This window comes from Rhea americana, unplaced genomic scaffold (genome assembly GCF_003343005.1).
Source record: "Rhea americana isolate MKP2758 unplaced genomic scaffold, rheAme1 scaffold_7, whole genome shotgun sequence".
NCBI lineage: Eukaryota > Metazoa > Chordata > Aves > Rheiformes > Rheidae > Rhea > Rhea americana.
Genome location: NW_028186867.1, coordinates 1,468,081 through 1,490,917, shown reverse-complemented (window position 1 = coordinate 1,490,917; position 22,837 = coordinate 1,468,081). Strand labels below are relative to the sequence as shown.

Here is a 22,837-nt window from a genome sequence, read left to right as displayed (position 1 = left end):
AATGTGGCTCTTCATTACTTTGTAACAGTGAAATGTGTAACTGAAATCAACAGCCAAGTATGTAAAGCATATAAAATATACACATTCTTTCATGGACATCTAGTTAGAATGCATCTATTAATTTTGTTTCAGAGTCAACAAATAAGCATATCGTCGAGAAGAGACATACAGACTATAGGCAGTAACTACAAAGACACATTTTAGATAGACATTTTAAACTCAATAGGGGAGCTGGGAATTGTCTACCAGAAAGAATTGAATAATAATGAAAAAGGTCAACACTTCTTGAAAAACTAACATACTAAGTCACAGACCACGTTTTTGGTTCTCTGTCAATCAGTAGTGTAACTGTTGTCAGTCATCCCCCCTTACCTTGTTTGTGATTTTTGAATGGCAACAAAAGAAACTTTTGTTGGTAATTATGGCCTTTACAATTCATCTGAGCCACAAGAAGGATTTTCATAGCCTGCCTGTGGAATAGGCTTGGTGTGCCCCAAGCTGCGCTCACGTATGTCCAACCAATTCAAGTTAAAGTTTCCCACGATAATATGAAAAGAAATAAAAGACTCAGCCAAATACAAGTCACTATTCTAAAAATAACAAGAAGAGGGGAAAGGGAAGGGATAGCCAGTATCTTCTGTTTTTCTTTTTCTTTTTTTCCTTTTTTTCCTCCCAAAAGAGGATAAATCTGAAAACTCCCTCTTTGGAAAGGTGCAGTTAGACAGGATATGCACCTGTGTACCTTGAATCTTCTGAAAGAGTCTTTGTATCTCCTCCTCCCCCACCCTGTGCACTCTGTGCATTACACAGAGCATTCTGCCAAAAAAATRGTGCTAAGATTTAGTGCTCCTTCATTTATTTTTTAATTCCAGGGTTCTTCTTAGACTTTTYGTTTCCCCAGATATTTCCACCTTCCACAGATACCTTTTCCTTTGTTTATTTTGGCTAAGAATTTAAGTATCTTGTCTCTGCTGAAAATATGAAGAAAAGATTTGTGAGAGAAGGTTCTCACATAAAACCTAGCTTTGGAATTGATCCAGAAGAGTGCAAATCTGATAACATCAAAGACAGAACATCTGAAACTGCGATTTAGGCAGAACAGCTTTTTCAACAAATTGTAGTCTCTATAAATTTCCCCATTTCTAAACACGTGAGCCCCTTTGTTTGTTTATTTTCCTGACTTTGCTGAAAGAAAGGCTGAAACAACTTTGGAAAAATAGCAGCAAAGTTGTTCAACGGAAACCAGCCCCTTTACTGTAAACAGTGCCTCTCCGCAAACTGCGCAGCTGGACAAAGCGGGGACAATGCGGGGGACCGGCAGCATCATTAACCAACTTCCCCTCCTCGAGAAACAATCACTTCAGTAAAGCAATTACAATAGCATCGTGGAACAGTAGAACAAGGGGAAAAAGAAAAAAAAAAAAAAAGAAATAACCTTACCAGCTTCTCCTACAGTACAGGGCTGAAGGGAGAACAAAACCCCCAGCTGCCGTATCGCATGCAATTGGTCTCTCAGAATGAATTGGCTGAAAGACCTATGAAAGGCTAAAGTCTTTCGTCCCCTCTGTTTAGCTTCTCTTCAGCTCCCTCTCTCCTCCGAGTCTCCTCACAAAGCCATTCTCCTACTCCCTAATCCTCACGCAGGAAAAAGAAGCACACACCAAATGACTTCAGCAGAAACGAGCCTCCTGGGAGGTGGGGGAAGAGATTCTGCTGGCATTCAACCATTGCGGCAGGCTAATCCTCCGAGAGGGTATCCAAACAAGCTCGCCTCCGCACTGGTCACTTGGGCAGCAGGCAGCAAAGCCCTCGCAGACAGCGCTTCATGACAAGGCACGAAAAAGTGCACATCCCCATTCATCACCCTCTCAGCCGCTCATTTCTGGAATGAGCACACCCCTTGGTACTTGCAGGAGTTCCCGGTTTGTATCTAATTAGCTATGTGACTTCCTAAAGCTGTTGTTGGGCCTAAGAATATTTTCAAACAAAGAACATGTAAATAAACCTTAAATATTTCAAACAGGAGGACAACAACAAAGATGTTCCCTCGAGATAATAGATTATCAAAATGTATAAAAGTAAAAAGACACCAGCAGACATGAAATTGATAACATTAGGACTCACCAAAGGTAAAAACAAAATAGAAAACATCAGTGCCTCCAAAAAATGYTTTTGATACAATTGGAATGAACTATTCCATTTTTTTAGGATGAAGAAAGATTTCGATCTACATTTCCAGGGACAGCATTTTTCCTAGATAATCTGTCTTGAAAGCATGCCATAGATATAAAGATAACATACTTTACAAATTTTCTACTTTATGTGAAAGCTTTAGATCTTTGTTAAAAATAATGTTGTTGTCATACTAGTTTTTAATGTAAGCTTTACCTTTCTGTGATACAGTGAGACCCAGAAATTAACAGCTGCCACAAAGTAAATCAAAGACCTAGAAAAGCAGATGGCATAATTTCACATCTTAAATGATGGCTGTGAGCCTTCCAGTAATAATTTATGAGGAGACTTCCTCCTGCTTGTTCTTCTGCTCGGCAGCATGCTGTTTGGGCCTTTCAAGCAAAATAAATAGACTTCAAAACACCAGCTTCACACACACTAACACTTACCAATGCTATTTCAACCTGACACAAGCTGACTTTGTTCCTCTGTGACCCTGGACAGAAAACTGAGGCGACAGTTTGATGGATGAGATCTTTTTTCACAATATGGGTTGTGACTTCACGGCTCTGTCTCCCCATTATTGCTTATCTGAAGGAGGAGAAGGGAGCAGAGGAGGATCTTCCACCCCACAGAGACATTTTAACAATGAAAATGAACCAAAAGTGTGCAGTAAATGCCTGGAAGATCTTTTTCCCACCTCAAATGTGGAAAATTGGGGAAATCTCCTTCCATTTTTGTTGGGTTTGGGAGTAGGAGGTAATTAGGAAGAGAATCCAAGGAGAGGAATTTATGACAACAGTTGACTCCATATCTTATTTTAATTTAAGCAAGCAGCAGGAGCAGCAGGGAAGGAAGGAAGGAAGGAAGAAAAGAAAGGCAGAAGGAMGGAAGGACAGAAGGAATTTTATTTGTTTCACTTATGATCAAAGGAGACTTGKAACTTTGTGAATTTTCTTTCACCTATGTTAATTAAATTGCTTTACCAGGAATATAAAATAATTCTCTACTTCACAAAGACCTCAGTAACCTAAGGCAAACCATTGCAGTGGGCATTCTTTATTACATAAAAATTATAACAAAATATCAGAGGAGCCATAAATATTCAAAAATAAATTGATGTCTGCAAGTTCAGTATTTGAATGCAGATTCTCTGCTAAAATAAGTTCAGAAATCTTTTAAAAAGATTACACTTAACAGAAAACCTGCCAGTTTTCACAAAACTCTTTTYGAAAAATAACCTATCCATGAAAAAGATGAATCAATTCCCTAAAATGTAAGGCTCAACCTTCCATAGGCTCAAGATCCTTAACATTATACCCTAAAATATGAAGTAAGTCTCTAATTTCCTTAAAGAGGAACAGAGATTCTCAGTAACTGCATGTCCTTGTTTCTGCATGTTCATCCAATCATGTCATTCATGTGGGTCCATTACGATAATACTGGAAGGCCTCGAGTTKCTGATTTTATGGCTGGAAAGTGAGGATAAATGATTGGGATCAAGAAAAAGTTATTTCTGAAACCAAGGACTAGCTTATACTTTGTTTGAAATCAAGTTTTATGTATTTTATACTCATTATCTCACAAATTATGTTGCTGTTGTTACTAGTTTTGGAATCCATTAAAATATAAATTCCCTACAACAGCAAAAATTAGTCACAAATATATGTGACCCTTATTTATACTTTCAAAAAATGCTATTGTCTTTCCAAAAAGACTTACTTTGCTTGACTATGCACTTCCATAATTATGACTACTTTTTCTGTAGAATTTCTATGAAGTAGTACCCAACTTATGAAAATATTGAAGGATAAGCAGATGGAAAGAGGAGATGGATACCAAAAAAACAAACTGTGAGATTGATATACAAGTCTATTTACAGTTAGCTTTTTGTTTCATTCCTACAACTGATTTTTTTTTTCTCTTTGAGAACCACCTTAGAATTACACCCTTGCTTTAGCTCAGCCCCATTCAAGGATTTAGGTGGGAATGTAGCATGGCAAAAGTCATGCAGTGTGAATTTCACCACTTAAAAGGGCGTCTTTTAAAAGACGTACTTGTGAACCATTTATCTCCCAGTTACAGCTTCAAAGCTACTGTCGTTGTTTCTTTGTCTCTCTAACAATCTGCGAACATTCACATTATAAAGAATGAAATACATTAAATGTTTTATAAACAACAAGACCAGTTCAGGGATCACTTTATTACCTCTAAATAACAAAGTTTATATTATCAAGCGTGTAATTAACTATGATATAGTACAAATGAGAAGATTTCTACCTGTCAGATGGGAAGTAAATGAGCTCCACTCAGTTTGAAAATTAAAGTCACTCTTGTATCTGGAAGCCAGTTAAAAACAGTTTGCATAGGGAAAGAAAATCACCTCAGAATAGGACACAATAATAAAAACAGAAAGCCCTAAAAATCATTAATTTTTCTTGCTCATAGCAGAACATAACTTTTGGACAAATGACAAATACATGAAGGAAGTCTGATCTTTAGAAAATATCAACAAGCTTACATGCTCTGCTACATAGCTTTCCCTCATTTGCTCCTTTTTTCTCTGTGTGATGTGTTGAATATACCTTATTTGCATTGCAYTGACTCCCTTCTGTGTTTCTTGGATTAACAAAAAAGCATAAAGCAAGGACATTTGGATAACAGCTCTACATTTTTAATAGTGATCATAAGTGCATTTCAAATCCTCTTTCCCACAAGCAGGATGGTGCAGGCAAWTGCACTGGAAATGACTCCAGCAAAACTAAACATTAAAGGTTGCTAAGSTCTTTGAGAATCACTGGTGTGACTGATTAGTGCAGTCTAGTGCAGTTCTTTGATTCAGCTTGCTGACTTGCTTTTAGAAAGAAACTTTTAATAATTCTTAAAGTGGTGTAGAAAATGGAGGCAGCATATCTTCATGAACAGAAGGAAATACATACTTGAATGGTACACACATCATACAACCTTTAAGGATTTGATCTAGAAGCATAACTTCCTTAAAGAGTCACTAGAGGCTCCAGAGTGTGCATCCTTTGAACAACTCTCTAATGTACTCAGTTAATATTAAAACTTTACGATTCATAGGTAAGGTTGTTTAATGTAGCCAGACTATAACATAAGCTTATTGAATTTCAGGACTATTCTTTATCTACATCACAGGAACGGTCTTCTGAGAAAGCCATATGGTGACAATTCTGCAGACTGGAAGAGCAGAGATTTGGTGAGAAGGAAGGAGACTGGTGTTACTGAGGAAGGGAAACAGTATAAAAGGAAGAGTCAGTTGAAGTAAAAGAAGTAAGAAACAGATTATTATACAGAGTCACTCCAGCAAGAACTACTCAAGTCAAGATTTCATTTTAATAAGGCCTTTCTAGTAGCTGTTCCCTTGWATTTGGTCTCCATGGACTCGGTCTAAACCCACTCTCTCTTTGCTTTTGTTTCTGAGTTGGATGAAATTAAGGATTCAGCAGTTCACCTGGGTTTACACTAGGAGTGCAAGTGTGACACTGAGGCCATCTGGCTTGCAATTTCCAAGCATGCCAGCCATTTATGCATCTAGGCTGTGCACTCCAGTACATGTTTCAATCTTYCTAAAAGCTTGATAGAACAAAATAAAACAGCCGATTAAATGAGCAGCCTCAGGCATCCCTCCGTGTGGTTTGTAAAGAGATCTTCATCTCTYTTCTTTCCATAAGCTAAAAGGAGCAGAAAGGTGTTACTTTCTGTAAACTGGACAGAAAATGTGCTGCCAASGTACTGTTTCAGATGTTCTGGTATATGTGGCATGCTGATCAGAGAGGGCCAGGTCAGAGATGAGCCCATGCAGTCACTTTTGGACCGTGCAGTATTGCTCATAGGCAACCAGGAAAAATCCCTGCAGTCAAGCCCATCCTCTGCAACTCCCTACACTGCTCAGTGGGTGAGGGGAGGCCTGGGCTCAGCGCCTGCTCAGCTGGCTTTTACCTCACCCCCGCGACAGCATGGGAAGCTGTGCTTTTGCTGCACGGTTTGAAGGGTCTGTGCTCCCCTTTCCGGTTTCCTAGTAGCTGCAGACATTGATGTCTTGGACATTTCCCTGGAATTTCTTTAACTGCTCAGATATGGCTCTCACAATGTGCTGTACTACRGGCAGACTGATAGGGGCAGACACACACAGACACTGAGGAGGCTGAAAGGCCTTTTAAAGACCCACCAACACAATTTTGTAACCCCTTCAGTGCTTACAGACAAACATTTGCAGAAAAAAATTCTAGGCTTGACTCCCCAGGCTGGCAGTCCTTTGGATGGGACGCGCATCTTCCCTGCAGTCCTGTAGTGTTACAGTGGAATTCCAGCTCCAGGTAAAATCTTTGAATATCACTACAGTGAAAGCATGTAGACAAAGATTTTCATAGTGGCATTCTTGCCCATTTTTCTAGTGCAAAGAGAAATTAATATAGTTAATTTGGATGTATTTGGAAAGAGGCAGGAGAAGTAAAGAAGAAAGTGGCATATAGGCATATGGCATGAGTAATTTACAGGGATCAGCCCTGTAGACTACTGCAAACACAGATATCTTCAATGTCTTGCAGTTAGTCAGACTCCATACATGAGGCCTACTCATATGAACAGGAATTTGCCATGTTGAGCTGTAACATAAGCACTGTTACAGATTTGCCCCCTCATTAAAGATTCCTCCTAGGAGTTACCATCACATTCACATGACAAAATATATATACATATACATATACATATACATATGCATATACATATACATATACATATATGACTTTATCTGGACATTATCCAATAATGTACACACAGAAAGTAGCAGAATATTAGGTGTGAGGAATGCCTCTGTTAATGCCATTCGCTTCTCTTGCTGGGAGAAAACATGGGGCGAGGGGGAGTTATTTGTTCAGAATAACGTAAGATAAACCTGTTTGCTATGCAGGATGGATTTCAGAACCTAGGCTTCGTGGGCAGAGGACTCCAGCAGCGATACAATGGCCTGAAACTCAAGGAACAAGGGAAGGGCCTTGGAAAAGTGGTTCGGCAAGGCTGGAGAAACGGGTCAGCAAGAGCGAGAGCTCACATTCCTGCGCGAGCCCAGGGCGCTGCCTGCTGCCCAGCACCACTGCCACAGCCACGGCCGCAGCCGCTCCTCCCGTTCAGAGGCCACTCCAGGTCCAGCACCCAGGCCCGGACTTGTGAGATGATGAAAGAACTGGGAGGCTCGATCGTTGCTGCGTCGGAGAAGCCTTGGCTCATCATGAAGCGGAGGCTCAGACTGAATCACCGAGCGCGAGGAACCTGAGAAATAATTTCTGAATTTTTTATTTCACATAAAAGGTAGCCACAGCTTCCTTTAGGTCTCATTTATATATATTTAAAAAATGAAATTGCCTAAAATTTAATTTAATTTGGATATTAAGCTTTAATAATCAGCCATCTTAAGTCATTCTTTTTGCTCAAGCTTCTCTGACAGTGCCCCAATGCTTTCTTCTCTAAATGATGTATTTCCCTTCTGCATCTATTTCATTGTTTTTAATTAAACAGATTAATTTCTCCTTCTCTCTTTTCTCAGGTTACTGATCCAATTCAATTAAATCAATGTGGGTGCAAACATTTCAAACATACCCACACAGAGCGTCCCATCCACTTGATCAGCTCCGTTAAAACACAAATTTTACTTTAAACTGTGTAAATTTTGTGGTAAGGCCAAATCTAACTTTATTCTAATAAATGAACTGAAATATTTACTTTTCCAATAACTATTGTCTTCAGTAAAGATAGAGATGTCATGGAAAGAGAGAGGGTACAACCGATCGATGCAGCAGTATAACGTCCTTTCCAACAGYAGTTCTGTTGACCCTGKCAGATAGTTATGCAAAACAGCTATTTTGTGAAAAAGACTGAATCCCATTAGTGTTAAAGTATTATCRCATTCTTCCACTCTGCTGGGAGCAGGTTTAGATAGCTTCCGCATAGCTGTTCCCAGCACTAGCAGRCCTATGTACATGTACTCACTAGTGAAACTGCAMCCAATCAGCCTTATGAGAGAAAAGAAGTATTTACACTTCCAAATGAAAATAGGTAGGAGGACACACAAGTTTTTTAAAGACATTTCCATAGTTCCAGGTTTCCCACCTCCCCTGTACCTTCAAAGAGGAAAGGCTCCCTCCTATGGCTAAACTGTGCAAAGCTGTGAGCACCACAGCTGCAACTCCTAAGAATGGATTCTTCAGACATAAAGTCACTGCATACATAAGATAAGCAGTTTACTGCCTTAGGAAAGAAAATGATTTAAAAAAATGTTACTTATGCAGGGCATCTAGAAACCAGTGCAGAAATCCTTATTCTGCTTACAGCAAAAATCCTCTTGATCTTATTTTGATGATATTAATCTTAGTTACGATGATACGATAATGATCATACCATATAATAATAATAACATCAATTTTAGTTTGCAAATGAAAGCTTAACACTGGTTACAAACATTCAGCCCCCTCTGAGACATTACTTTAAAAATGTTTTGTATTATTTTTATAGCTAAAATCACATGCTGAAACAGAAAAGGGCCAGGTTTCTGAATAAATATTACATAGATAAAAAATAACGAAGATACAGTCCATAAAATAAGCAAGTAGATTTTACATCAGGTCCAAGCTATTAAGCTTGTAAAGTTTACCAATTGAATTGTAACACCAGAAAGAAATAGATTATATGAATTGATCCCTACTTATGACTTGTTCTTATCTTTTATGTTTGTTTTCTTACTCTGTGAAGCAAAGAATCTAAAACTAAGCTTTGAATTAATAGACCAAAGTGTTCAGAAACTTTACTTTTACTTATCTAAAAGAAATAGCATCTACACCCTGAATCCAATAAAGCCATTTGCCTAAATAATGTAAGCATGCCAGGAACAGGGGGAAAAAATGTTAAAATAATATTCAGTTGTTCTTTTCTGACTTGAAACAGATTGTGGTTTTTAAATTTCCTTTATTGCAATTACAGCAAGTAAACTCTTTCACTAACTCTCTTTGGGCAGCTCAGTTTACATTCAAGCCTACCAAACTTAAAATGAATTGTCAAGAGTTCTTGGTTTCAATTGTTTTTATGGCAACAGTATTTATTATGTCTCAGAAAATCATGGAAAGCCTGCTTGGCGTAATAATATTGTTTCCTCTAAATTAATCATGCATTGTTTTTCAACTGAAAGAAGACGCAGTGGCTGGAAATGTTTTCCTTCAACTTGTTTTTCATTTTAAGAGGCTCTAATCTTGGTTTTTCACTTGTTCCATTTCAGTCTCAATACTTGGGAGTACAACACAATACGTGACTGAATACAATAAGCAGCCTCTTGACTGTTAAAATTTTATTGTGGTTCACTCAGCACCTGCAGTAGTGCACTTTTCACTAATGGACTACAGTAAATGTTTATGAAACTACAGAAAATGTTTATTAATGCAAACAAAAATTCTAGCAGGTAGATCGTCCTTTTCAGCAATTAAGCTCTACAATAAAATGTAGACCTGTATATGCACAATTCTCTTAGGCATCTTAGATTAGTGAAAAGGGAAGTATAAACTTAACCTTGATCATGTGGTAAGAAATCTCCAACTTGTTCTACATATTAGATATTCACAGAGAGTTTAAATAGCCATAGCTTTTATTAAGGACAAAAGGACAGCTTTAAGATAAATATGCAACTAAACTTCAATGCCAGCAAGATTTTCTGAAGGCATTAACAGTCTGATCCAGCTTCCACTGAAGCCCGAAGGGTGGTACATACTGACTTTACTAGCGATTATTATTGAATCTTAAATGGGGGGCTTAAGCGTTTGTCCATCGTGTTTCTTGAGACTCCACATTTCCTGGAGAAGCCAGCTAGAGCTGATCAGCCCTCTGTAAGCAAGACTCTGAACAGAGCTAGCATAAGAAGAGGAAGACTTAGGGAAAGCACCTAATGTGCACTTAAGATCAGCTTTTAATCAGTTTTCATTTCCTCAACTGGTCAGTGTCTCAACAGGCAGCCTGTCAGATAGGGTTTGAACACCGTGATAGAGCACTCTAAAACCAGCTGGGACATCTGGGCAGACCCTCCAGTCAAGAGTATTCCAAGTTTTCAGGCAAACATGATCAAATCCTAATTATAGCATGCTGAATAGGAGACAGGAAAAAAAAAATCTTCATTCGGAATGCATCCTCTGGGAAATAGAAACTGAGTAACATAAAAAGCTCTCATGATTTCATAGCTTTATGTATATTTACACATAAACAAATACCTTGTTATGACTATCATCAGAGCAAGAGTTTAGTTTTAAAGAACATAAATGATAAATCAGAAAATCCTTGAGAGAAATGGCCTTTAAAAATGTAATTGCCAGCAGCAGCCAGAGCACCTCGTATTTCACATATAGCATGTAAATCAACTTTACATACTATCTTCATCCATTTACTACACTGCCATTGCTCTGTTAAATTATTTTAAAAATGCATTCATCTTCAAGCCCGGATAAAAGCTACAATTCTATTAAAATAAAGACTATGTCACTAATAATGCATAATTTTAGCCAATTACACTAATCCCTGGTATGAAAACATGTCAACCTCTTCCTTGTTTTACTTCTTGACCATTTCCCTACTTCTCTTCTAAGATACTACAGCTGTTTTCTACATCTTGGTACATGAAAAGATTCCCCTGGGTCTCTACATGTTAGTGGAGGTTGAAGATGAGATTGAAAAATTGGATAGACCTGCCTGTTCTGGGTGTTTCTGTCAGCAAAGTAGCCCTCTGAATAGAAGCCTACATGTCCAGAAATACACTGCATCAGATTTCCTCATGACACCTTTTGCTCCAGGTCCTCACTAATTCACAGACATGGATAACTAATTAATCTAATCCTTAAATTATATATCTCTTCTGAGTGGAAATCAGTTTGTACAATAAGTATCATACACACCACAAAAGCTATGAAGTAACAYTTTAAATATTATACTTTAGGAATGCCCAGTTTTCCATAATGCAGCATTTGGCTTGTTTGCCACATGATGAGGTAATGGAAGCAATGCTGAAAGCGTTTGGAACAATTTGGATGTAATATATGCAAAATTTGTTGGTTTTCACTCGTGTCATTTCAACTGAAACCACACAGTAACCAGAGCCTGGGACTAACTSAAGGAGAAGATGCCTCATCTTTCATTTGTACAAGTAGTCCCATTGAATCTATATTAATCAAATAAGAAGTTTTCTAATTCCACAGAATATCTTTATTGAATCATTCAGACATCCCAGTCTTTTGCTGATGATGAACTATACCAACAYGTATTCTTTCTCTGCATATGTGTGTATCCATATATATATACATACATATATATGCATATAYATACATACATACATACACATTGCTAAAATGACATACTATAAATCACAGCAGAATAAATATCCCTATTTTTTTTAATTGCCAGAAAAGCTTGGCAACTTGCCTCTACCTTTCTGTTTTTGGCGATCTCACAGAGCTTTAAAAGCAAATGAAGTCTTAAATATGCACCCTATTTAAATAAAGATGGAGGTGAATATACTCTTTGGCAGTCTTTGGCATCTGCCTCCAAAGACAGATATTTTCTTCTATTGCCATTTCTGCTGCTGAAAGTCATGCTCTGAGCCTTGCGTTTTGGCTAGAACTTTGCTGAGCCAATTTCAGATGTGTTGGCCGAGGTCACACTCCCCGCGCGAGGAGGTCGCCCTCATGCCCTAGGAGCAGAGGGCAGGAGAAAGAGAGAATAACCCGACRCACTACACATTGTGCTTGTGGGCTGATAGTCAGCCTTGCTTATGCTGCATCATGCAGCGGATCAGCACAATGCATCTGACAGCCGGAGGTCATTTTCCATCGCAAGGCTTCTTTCATAAAGGCAAACCTTTCTTCTCTGCGCATTTCTATCGTTTGAATAGTAATCGTGACAACAGTAATGTCTCAAACRTGATGTTCTAGGGTACTGATGAACACATTTTCAAAGAGCACTAGAAGAGAAATAACCATAGAAGTCTTGTCATTAACACAAAATTAAAACTCACAATATGTGATGATCTTCCTTATATATAAGTAGTGTGCAGCAGTGGAAATGACATTGTGGAGAGAGAGACTAGGTATTAATATACCATTTTGAGGTTTGCACTCCACCTGTGCTGCTACTGTGTTCTTCCACTGTGACCTTGGGTGATCCTGAGCTGTTCTTTCCTTACCTGTTCCTAAAATGGAGATATTGTTCTCTCAAAAGATAAGTGTTGTTAGGAAAAAGCCATTAAACTTTATGAGATATCCAGCTATGCTGTCGAGCAGTATCATAAAAAAACCTGAGTCTATAAAGTCTATAAATAAAAGATATATATGAAAGAGTATTATCCTACAAGGTCTATAGCTCACAGTTACACCTTGATATTTTTATTTCTTTATTTTGAATTATTTAAAGAAAATAATCATGAAAATACCAAACTCTTCTTTTTGGTATTACAAGAAATAAATTGGTGGGTAGAGCTGCTACAGTCTTCAGAATTATTTAGCATTTTTATTGCCCCACTATGGAAGTTAATAGTATCTTTCAGAAATTATTTACACACTACTGGTCAAGGAAAGTATCAAAAAAATCCCTGTTCATTGGTGTGTGCCTTTTACTGCTGATCTTTTCACTGAATGAATAGAAATAATCATAAATCAGAAGAGAGATTTATGGTATGTAGAAATTATCTGGTCATTTTGCCTATACAGAATTTCATCTTTAAGGGATGCATTTACAATTTAATAAGACATTCTAATCATCTTCAACAAATCATACTCTCTCCTGCCCAGTAATACAGAAAACTGATGTATTGAAGACCCACATACAGAAAACCAGTGCTGTCCAACATTTTGCAATGTACCAGATGTTCCAAGAGCCAGATGTTCCACTACAGTTACTCCATATAACTGCCTTGCATATGGCAGCTTCTTGACAGGACATCATACATGCAGTACTACAAAGTCTAGAAGYAGTAAAAAGACATGCACACTCTAAGCACATGCCTGAAAACCAGCAGGTAAAACCAAAACCATGGAAAGTCAACTGGAAGCCTTTTTACTGCCTTCCATGGGACCAAAATCATATTCTGTGCCTCTACAGACAAAGAAATAATGATATAAAACCATTCCCTCTTCCCAGTCCCCCAAATATATTTTTCATTTTGCTCCTATCTGGGAGGAGAGAAACTTTAACTTCATACACAGAACTTGCTCTACCACCAAGTCTTTAGCAGGACTTGGTGGCCACACTGGCTGGGTGTGAGGTATATATGCTCCACTTTAACCCCTCCAGTTCCCTTTCCTGATCTGCTGTGGGAGATCAGTTAGCACATCTAGCAGTTTTCTCTTTGCCCCATTAATCGAGATTTCCTTCCTGTGGAAGAGCAGGAATTGTGTACATGCAAATCTCAGCTGCAGTCAGGCTACGAGCAGAGTTTGCCCCAGGAGCTAGAAGCTAGGACACATTTGCAATTTGGAGAGTCTGTTCAAAAGCAGGAGTTATCATTAGTTCTATTTTACTTTTTATCTTTAATTGATTCTATGCTCCTGAAAGTGATTTAGTTCTTACAACATCACAAGGACATGCATACACTGTAATCACTGAAGTTGCTCCTGCACATGTGAAGATTTTGAAGTACCTTTAGATAGTTCAGCTGCAGCTGTCCCTTCCTTCCACTTTTCCATTCTCCCTCAAGGGCCAATACCCCCATGGGTACAGACTATTTGCTAGGTCAAAATTTCCAATGAGTAGACCTTTTAAGCTCTACAGTGCATCAAGGATTTGGGCTACACATACAGTTGGATTGTAAATCCTTAGATTCTCAAATTTAGGCTGCAAAAGACTGCTATCTACTATGCTGGTACAGTCGCTAGAATAACATACTTTTCAGGCACAGTATATTAATATAAGAGCTTATAACRTACAAGGCTATGAATAATAAAAAGCAGCATTAAAATCTAGACCAAAATTTTCCCTTACATGATTAACACAAAGAGATCTGGGTGTACATCCTTCCCTTTTGCAAAATCCTTCCTTCCCTGTGAACATAGACACGTAGCAACTACTCCTATTAGATTTGTGTTATTGACAGTGGCTAAAAGGAAAAGAGGGGCAGTAAATTCAGTCCATACGCTCAGCAGATGTATCAAATAGTATTATATGAAGTATGGATGATATGGGGTCATGAAAGGGAAAACAGTATGCAATGTTCACTTTTCCCCAAAACTTGGCAGTTAGTCAAATGAAAACAAAAATTCACCCCTTGCAACTAGGATAGATTATCTATAGGCAAATAATGTCTCTGGTACATAAAAATAGTCAGGAATTTGGGACACTGAATGCTTTTTATCAGAAAATGATGATTCCAAAAGTTTATTCAAAAATATAAACGTTTCATGAAAATACCCAGCTTGGTTTTTTGAATCTGAATCTCCTCATCCAAAGTTACTGTCATAAGGATGAGCTAGTTTAGAGGTGAATGTTGGCTTTTTTTCCCTTGTTGAGGACACATTCTTTTTTTTTCCTTTTTTTTTATCCCTGAAAATTTTAATGGGATGGGAAAATTGTTTGCTGCCTGGTTCTCATGGTGAGTGGCTGGCAAATGATAGCAAGATGCAGAATGGAAACAGCTGGATTCAATCATTGCACTTAGCAGCTCTGTGAAATGTGGTTGTGGATGCACCAGATAGTAAAAGCACCAGCAAAGAGAGTTCTTCCAGACTCCAGGCCAGACATCTAGCACTGTTGGAGTTTTGAGACTATCAGGGAGCATGGCACATCACACATCCAATTAACAGACAGATGAATTAATCACATTGAAATTAACAGAGCTGGGTAATGATCTGTGTTTTACGGCCTTTAAAGATATATATTTAGACTAAAGAATACACAGCACATCTCTGAACTCTCCTGCAGAGATATGGTACTTTACAAAAAATAAAACCAAGGGCACTATTACCATTCAGAAAATACAAGTATATTTTTCTACAGAAAAGCTATTTTTAGGAGAAGCATTACCTAGCACTTTTCTCTTGACTAGCAGCACAGTTAATAGTGGAAAATCATTACATGTAAAAGAAAACACAGCTTATAAAGCAAGATGGACAGGTTCAACTTGGAAATATATAGTTTTTTCCTTCCATTCACCTTGCTTTCCAAAAGCTATTACTTTAAGCACAATTTATGTGTGTCCCACCACACCACTGAAGTTAACGGCCAGGATAAGTGTTTTCRCATCATTATGGAATAGAACTGTACTTCTAAACTCGTATTTTATTATTTTTCCCCCAGTGGTGTTCAGACACTCAAGATTCCAGTTTGAATGAAACATCAAAAAGATGATGACATGTCAAATAAAAAATAAACAAATATCAAATCTTTGTGATTGCCAACTTTGTGAAGTCACGCACACATACAGAGAAATGGTATTTTTATAAACATGGGGAAATTATTTTAACTGAAGGTTTTTTGCAAGATTATTTAAGCAAGGTGCTGGGATCCACCAAAAATACTTATTTTAAAATTGAAAACCCTTAAAGAACAACTTTTCCATGTAGTTTGTAACATAACTGAGCAAGAGGTTGGTCTAGTAGGCCTCCAAAAGTTCCTTTCCACCTGAATTATCCTATGATCCTATGACTTGAGTTTTTTAAGTCAGTCCCCTCTGGGAATAATGAACTTCCAGCACTGGCACAGGTTGCCCRGAGAGGTTGTGCAGTCTCCTTTTCTGGAGATATTCAAGGCCCTCCTGGATGCAACCCTGTCTAACCTGCTCTAGGTGACCCTGCTTGAGTAGGGGTGTTGGACTAGATGATCTCCAGAGGTCCGTTCCAACCTTACCCCTTCTGTGAGTCTGTGATTCTGTGATTCTGTGTAATTTGACTAGGAGGGTTGTGTGTAGTCAAAAAATAAAAAAGCAATTTCAATAATATCAAAATGTCCACACTACTGTAACACAGATCCTACAACTGTCTTTTTTTACAGTAACTCCTAGACAAAACTGAGAAAATCACTAAGCAGCAAGAATTTGGTGCGCTGATTGTGTGCTTCACAGGGGCTGTTACCACGCCCATGTGTCAGAGCCACACCTTCTAACACAGTGGAAGACCACAGAGTGATCCCGCCTTTTCAAAAACACTCTAAATCAGAGTTATGGTAGAAACCTGTCTGTAAATTGGGAAATATCTGGATGTATGCTCAGGATGCACTATTGCAAGTTTGGAGGACTCCAAAATYACTTGCAGAACAGATTTATTAATGCAAGTAGGATTTTATAGAATTGAAATAACCATGAAARTATGGTTATAGATGTGTATACGGTTCCATATAAAATGTGGAAAATAAACTAAGAAACCAATTTAACTACACCCACAAAATCTTTCTATTTAATGAGAAAAAACTTTATAAGTAGGAAATAATACAATTTCTTGTTTGAATAATCCAAGCCTATATAAAGAAATCTAGTGAAGATTGAAGCTAAGATACAGTAGCTTTCTTCTRCAAGTGTTACAATAGAGAGCTTTCTAAAGAAGTTTCCCAGTACACGCAGTTGAAAAAGCAGGAAAATAATGTTTCATTTATGGGAACTTCTTTCAACTTGATTATATGAGTGCATGTTTGGGTATCTTAGAATTTCTGTTCTACATTTAGTTAAAATGTAAGGTATGAAGAAAACTAAAGAACTAAAAATTGTTAACAGAATCATATCAGCTCTTATTTGATGCTAGTGTGTGTAGCACATTTGATAAAATAAAATAATATAACGCTATAATTATGGCAATAGTAAGACACTCAAAAGTTTGTTAGACTAAACAAAAGTGGAGTAAAACATAAACAGAGTAAGCAGTCACAGAGATCCTGTTGAAATGGCTGTCCTGCACAATTTACGTTCTTCTCTAACCCTCATCATGGGYCTTATACAGTGCAACTGAATGTTTTTTGAAACATGTTTTGTTTTTCTACTCATTTATCTCTCCTTTTGCTAAGTAAAGAGAAGGAGAAAACCAACCAAAAAGGGAGAGTAAGGAGGACAAATGCTGGCGATCTGGAAATACAGAATGATCTCCCTTTGACAAGAAGATTGCTCATAACAAAGTGCAGTCCAAGTGAGTTATGGAGGTAATTTCCTCACAAACACAGTTAGTGTATTTTCCACATCTCCCATGCATCTATCATGTATTATTTAAGGAGAATGCTTTTTATCACATTTACTTGTGGGTAGTAACAAATTGTATCTCATGTTTTGCATTCAGCTCTTTAAGCAACATTTCCATGTGACTTCAGATGACTGAAGTACATCGCAGAAAATAATTAACCAATTCACTGCTCTCAGGAGAATGAGATGCTAAAACTACATGCTCCCTTTGCTGCCCTGGGAATGAAGTTTACAGGTCCTCCTACTCGCCTAATTGTTAGAGAATAGCCACTTAAGACCGTAAGCCTCCTACAAAAGGAGATCTGATTATGTGTTGAGTAGTAATGACTAGAAATAACTCCAGGTGTCTATTACTGCTTAGAAGTATTTTGAATTAGTGTCTAAAAGTTCTAGTCAGAAYAGGAGCACCATTTTGCTGGATCTTAATGAGTCCCTATTGGACACAGTAACACCACCCAAATATATTGCAGTYAAAAATATGATAAACAAGGTAGGAAAAATGAAGGGAAATGTAATTTTTAAAAACTGAGATTAATGTATCTTCATTGGTACAAAGTGACAATTATGTTCCTCTATCGTCAACATACTGGTGACCACTCATTTACTTCTTAGAATTCAGGAGAACTTAATTTTTGTACATATAAGTTGGAATCTAATATTTAGTGATTGCATTACAAATGATAAACACCTATATTGCCACACAATTGCAGAARTGTAACCTGATATTGAAATGTGTTCCCATCTGAAAAACTGCAACCTTTTAAATGTCAAAGCAAGCTTTCTTTTTATGGGAATACAGACAACTCAGTAAGAAATGGAAGGAAAAATAAGTTTTACACAGCAGCTCAGAAAAGCAGGAYCATATATACAATTTTCTCTGATCATTAGGAAATTCAATATAGATATTTAACATTCTTAAACTGGAATCCTACCTRTAATATTTCCTAGCTTTCTGACTATGTGCTGCTGTATTTGTGAGATTAGCATTCAAAATGCCCTGAGAGAGAAAAAAAAATACAGAACAGCAAAGCACCATTATTATTACTCCAAATTATTATTACAGTAAATTATTAGAGTAAATTACATGTATTTATGCAGTAAAACACTCTAAAAAAATAACCTACAAGACCTGAAAACAGTGTTGGAATGCAAAACTAAGGGAAACCTGCACATTTCTTAAACTCCTCCTGAATACTTAAATGTTTATCTGCAAGGGAAGGCTATCAACCTCTTTAACTTTCTAATTATCCTCCCACAGATGAACTATATGCTGAGACCAGACCCTGAAAAGAGTCTGAGGATTTTGATGGTATTAAAATAATTTCATATAGTTTAGGACTTCAAAAATTCAACAGAGGGATTCTCATTAATATCAAGAAAGATAATGCTCTTGAACCACCTTCCTCCTAGTATTTAACAAAGAGGACGTGCTTTTAGTAAAATAACTATAACAATCCAGTAGTTCTTCCCCCMAAAAAAGAAGAAAACAAAACTTTCAAATTAAAAATGAAAGCCTATTTAGCCTATTGAGCTCTCCTCTACAAATTGCAGTGCCTATACAAGCAGGGACTCATTAAAAATCTTAATGGTAGGTGATATCTAAAGAACCTCTTGTTATACTCAAATACTCTACACCTTTTCTAAATGCACATACTTATTACTGTTAAAATGAAATAGCARTCATGGGATCAGGCACTTTAACTTAAAATGTTCACTCTCAATATTGTATGATCATTCAGCTGAGAGAGTACTCTATCATATGACACCATACAAACCAAACCAAAATCTGCAAATTCTTTAAAAAAATAATAATCAAGGATACAAGCCAGAACAAAATTGGATTTTCTGAAAAGGAAAAAGTTTTGTGGTAAAGACACAATGATTTGCAGCYAGGAAATCTGACTTTTATTCCCAGAACTGCCACAGACGCCTTGCCTCTCTCAAAAATGCCTTCCCAAAGCTGTAAAATGAAGAAAGAAATTAAAAAAGAAAAAAAGAAAAAGAAAAATAGAGAGGGTTATGCTAATCTAAATTCTTTGCTACTCCAAATGCCTTTGTGCAYACTTGGAGACGATATACAATAGCGAGTTCACTGGCCGTCATGGCTTTCTGTGCTACTGCCTTCTAGCGGCATCTGAACCCGTTGGCTTTCTCCACAAGCCCCTATACATGTAGCAAGAACCCAAACACCACAGAGATTAGGAACGTGCAAATATGCAAACAGGCACACAGCAAAACAGCTAGCAGTGGCAGCAACTACTCGGAATGGTGAATGCAAGTAACTCTTCAGTCCTCACTATCATTAAGGTTGGCTGCAATCTGATCTTGCACATCTGCACACCAAATCAGGCACAGCGATGACTCCAAACTGTATCTGCCACTACCCAAGTGTGAAAGCACTAGCTACTGTGGGAAAGACTTTTCTCTGATTTTATCCAGGAATCTTTGTCGGCCTGTTTTTTTCCAAACTAAACCTTTTATTAAGCTAATGCATTTTAGCAAGTTATCATTTCACCAGTAGCCATTTACCACTGAAAATACTATTCTTTGAACAAGCCCAAGCTGCCAACAAGTATGAGGTGAGAGCTGAGCTCCTGGAGAGTCAAGGTTATCTACAAATGAAATTTGTTTTAAATTTCAAAGAACTAAATGTGTCAGCACATTCTTTTCTGAAACTGGCATCTTCTGGAGAAAATACAAAATACTTAATGTCAAATGTGATGTCAAGCACTCAGAGTGGAACTACATCTTCTAGAGCTTTCACTCATCTGGTAGATGACCTCTTATTCACTTGATCTTAGAAATCTTTTTAATATTCAAAGCAGCCCTGGAAGTTATTAACTTTCATTTCTTGAGCCTTTTAAAAACTAAAATTTGCTAAAATTCTAACTGAATCATTTGCAGTAATGATACATAGTCTCTTCCTTTAATCTATTGAATTTCACTTTTCTCTTTTTTTTTTGGCTGAGCTGAGAATCTGATTTGGAAGATGAATTCTTTTCAATGTTTCCATCTTGCACTAAGAAGAGTTGCCAAAGAGAGAAACACAAAGAAAGAGGACTCTGCTCCTCTCCAGCTACCCAGCTGTCATGACAATAAGTTTAGGATTACAAGGATAAGTAGTGTATCTTTTTGAAGAACAAAAGTAGCTTTCTAAACCACTAAAGAAAAAATTCTGCAAAGCATATATGAGCTTGGGTTTCAGGGAAATTAAGTAATAAATATCCTCCATTTTAGAGATCAAATAATTGCAGTGAAAATGTCAGTACTTCCTGTACTAGTTTGAAATATGCATGAATAATCTTTGATTTTCAGAACTGTATTGCAAYGAATTGTTCATCTTCATTGGAAGGTGAACGCACAAATGTAAGTAAAACACTGCTTCTCTGAAGATAAACAGAAAGGGTCTCTGATGTTATAGTTTATTAGACTTTGAAAATTAGGTAAATAAACATCTTTTGCTGTGGGTTGAAGAGATGCCAGCTGGGTAAAATTCCTTTGGACAAGAAAAGAAAAAGTTAAAAGCAAAAATCATGAAAAATAGTCAATTTTACTTCAAAAAAAGGCACACATGTCTGCAGATATAACACTGCTAAGTGAGAAGAGAGTAAGTTGACGCACTGCCAGAATTTSCACTGTTGTCTTCTATCACATGGAGTGTTCTTATTTAGGGTGTTCTTTCTATAGTGCACTGCTCTGAAATGATCCAATTACACTGAAAATGATAACAATTCTGTAAAACTCTGGGCAAATGGGTTAGGAGAAAAGAAAGGAAGTGCTTTTCCTCTGTAAAAGTCTATGGGTAGTTGTAAATTAAGGGTATGTGCCATCATACCAGCTGTCAGTGATCAGAGTATCAGGTTGGTCTGAATCTGTTTAGCTTGTATGCTTGAGAGAACCAAACTTACTGAAACATGAAACAGCTAAGTCCGCCATTACGTTATCATTAAYTCAAGTGATGGGGAAATATATGTCTGATCTTGATTTACATTCACTGTGATAACTGTGCACACTTTGGTTGAAAACWGAAAGGCTTGTGAACACTTTGTACTGAACAAGCAATTTCTCAAATTTTACCTTTTATTCAAAAATACTAAGAAAAAACAATGAAATGATGCAAGTGTATTTACTTCCCAAATGTATTCATTCAGCTATTTCTGCTGATAATTTCTGTTYATTAGTAGTAAGCTGATAACTGATACTAATGAATTCAAATTATATTAATGTGGTATCCTGACAGGCATCTTTGCAGTTGTACTATTGTTCAGGTTATATGTTGGATGATTACAGTTCAGAAACCAGTTTCCCAGCCTGAATACTTCCTKTCCTAAGGAAATGAACTGCAGTTCCAGAGGTAGTACAAGATCTATGACCACTTAACACTCAYCATTTCAAAGGCTTGAAGACAGTTTAAGAAGGAGATTTTCTCCCTACTCCCTAGATTATTCTCCAGGAGTGTTTCCTCTATATGATTAATTCATAAACTGGGTTAAGAATGTTTGTAGAAAATATTCACAAAAAAAGTATGCATAAAGGGTAGAAAAATTCTGRTCTTAGAAACATTTTTGAAATAGTTAAGTTTCACTACAGAAAGTTGGACTTCTGCTCTTGCAAATCTACAGAAGGCCTTCAGAGTCGAGCAGTTTAAAGCGATCAACATGTAGAAGCAGTTTGGCCGGTCTCGTAAAGTGATCTTGTATTTTACCAGCTGATCACTATAGCAATGCAAAAGTAAGTGACACTACTACCTAAATGTATTTTCTTTCTATACTCTTTCTAGTATTTTCTAAAACAAAGATACAGGAATGTTTTTCATGGTTTTAAGTGCCTACTGCTCTCCCAGCTGTAACCACAGAGCAATGCAACATTAAGTGTTTCAACACACCAACTGTGCCAAACAGAAGCAGCACAGTTTTCAGCCAATATAACAAATCAGTTGGATGGACATTTCTAGTGCTTTATAATGCAGATGCAAATATATATATATATTATCCAAAATTCTTTCATGACAAGAAGTGTTGTTTTTATATTCCAGGTGGAATTTCTGCTGGTAATTTCACAGCAGGGCCTGGCTATGCCTCCTACTGATAGTAACAAGAGTTTTATCCTTCATTTTTCTGAAATAAAGAAAAGACGAAAAATTGAGCAAAATTAGATAGGACTGCAAGATATCTTATCCACAAAACTCTGAATGCTGGATTCCAGGCTTCAATTTAACTGAAATCCCAGTGACCTGAGGAACATGTGTGTCGGCTGAATGGTTCTAGTTTAGTATTGCTTTCTATTCCAAAGCGCACAACAAACTGTCAAAGATGTTAAAAATTTCTAAAATTTCATGCAGTTCTGAATTATTTCTTGTGAAAGATCTTAGACACATTATTTAGTACTTTTGGTCTTGTCCTGCAGGAAATACAGACATAAAATGAAAAAAAGATTTTTTAACAGCTGTGCGTCTCCTGAGGCTTTACA

At 37.2% G+C, this 22,837-nt stretch overlaps 1 protein-coding gene across 2 annotated transcripts in view; it reads right to left on the bottom strand.

Annotated features, from left to right (window-relative positions):
- MID1 (midline 1) overlaps positions 1 to 22,837 on the bottom strand; it is a 243,082-nt gene that overhangs the window by 177,642 nt on the left and 42,603 nt on the right. Inside the window, exon 1 of one of the 2 annotated variants that reach the window (XM_085321587.1) lies at positions 1,441 to 1,614. The exons of the other annotated variant lie outside the window; for it this stretch is intronic. The gene's annotated coding sequence lies outside the window, so the exon portion shown is untranslated. Of the gene's footprint in view, positions 1 to 1,440; positions 1,615 to 22,837 lie in introns of those variants that run through there. 2 annotated transcript variants of the gene reach the window in all.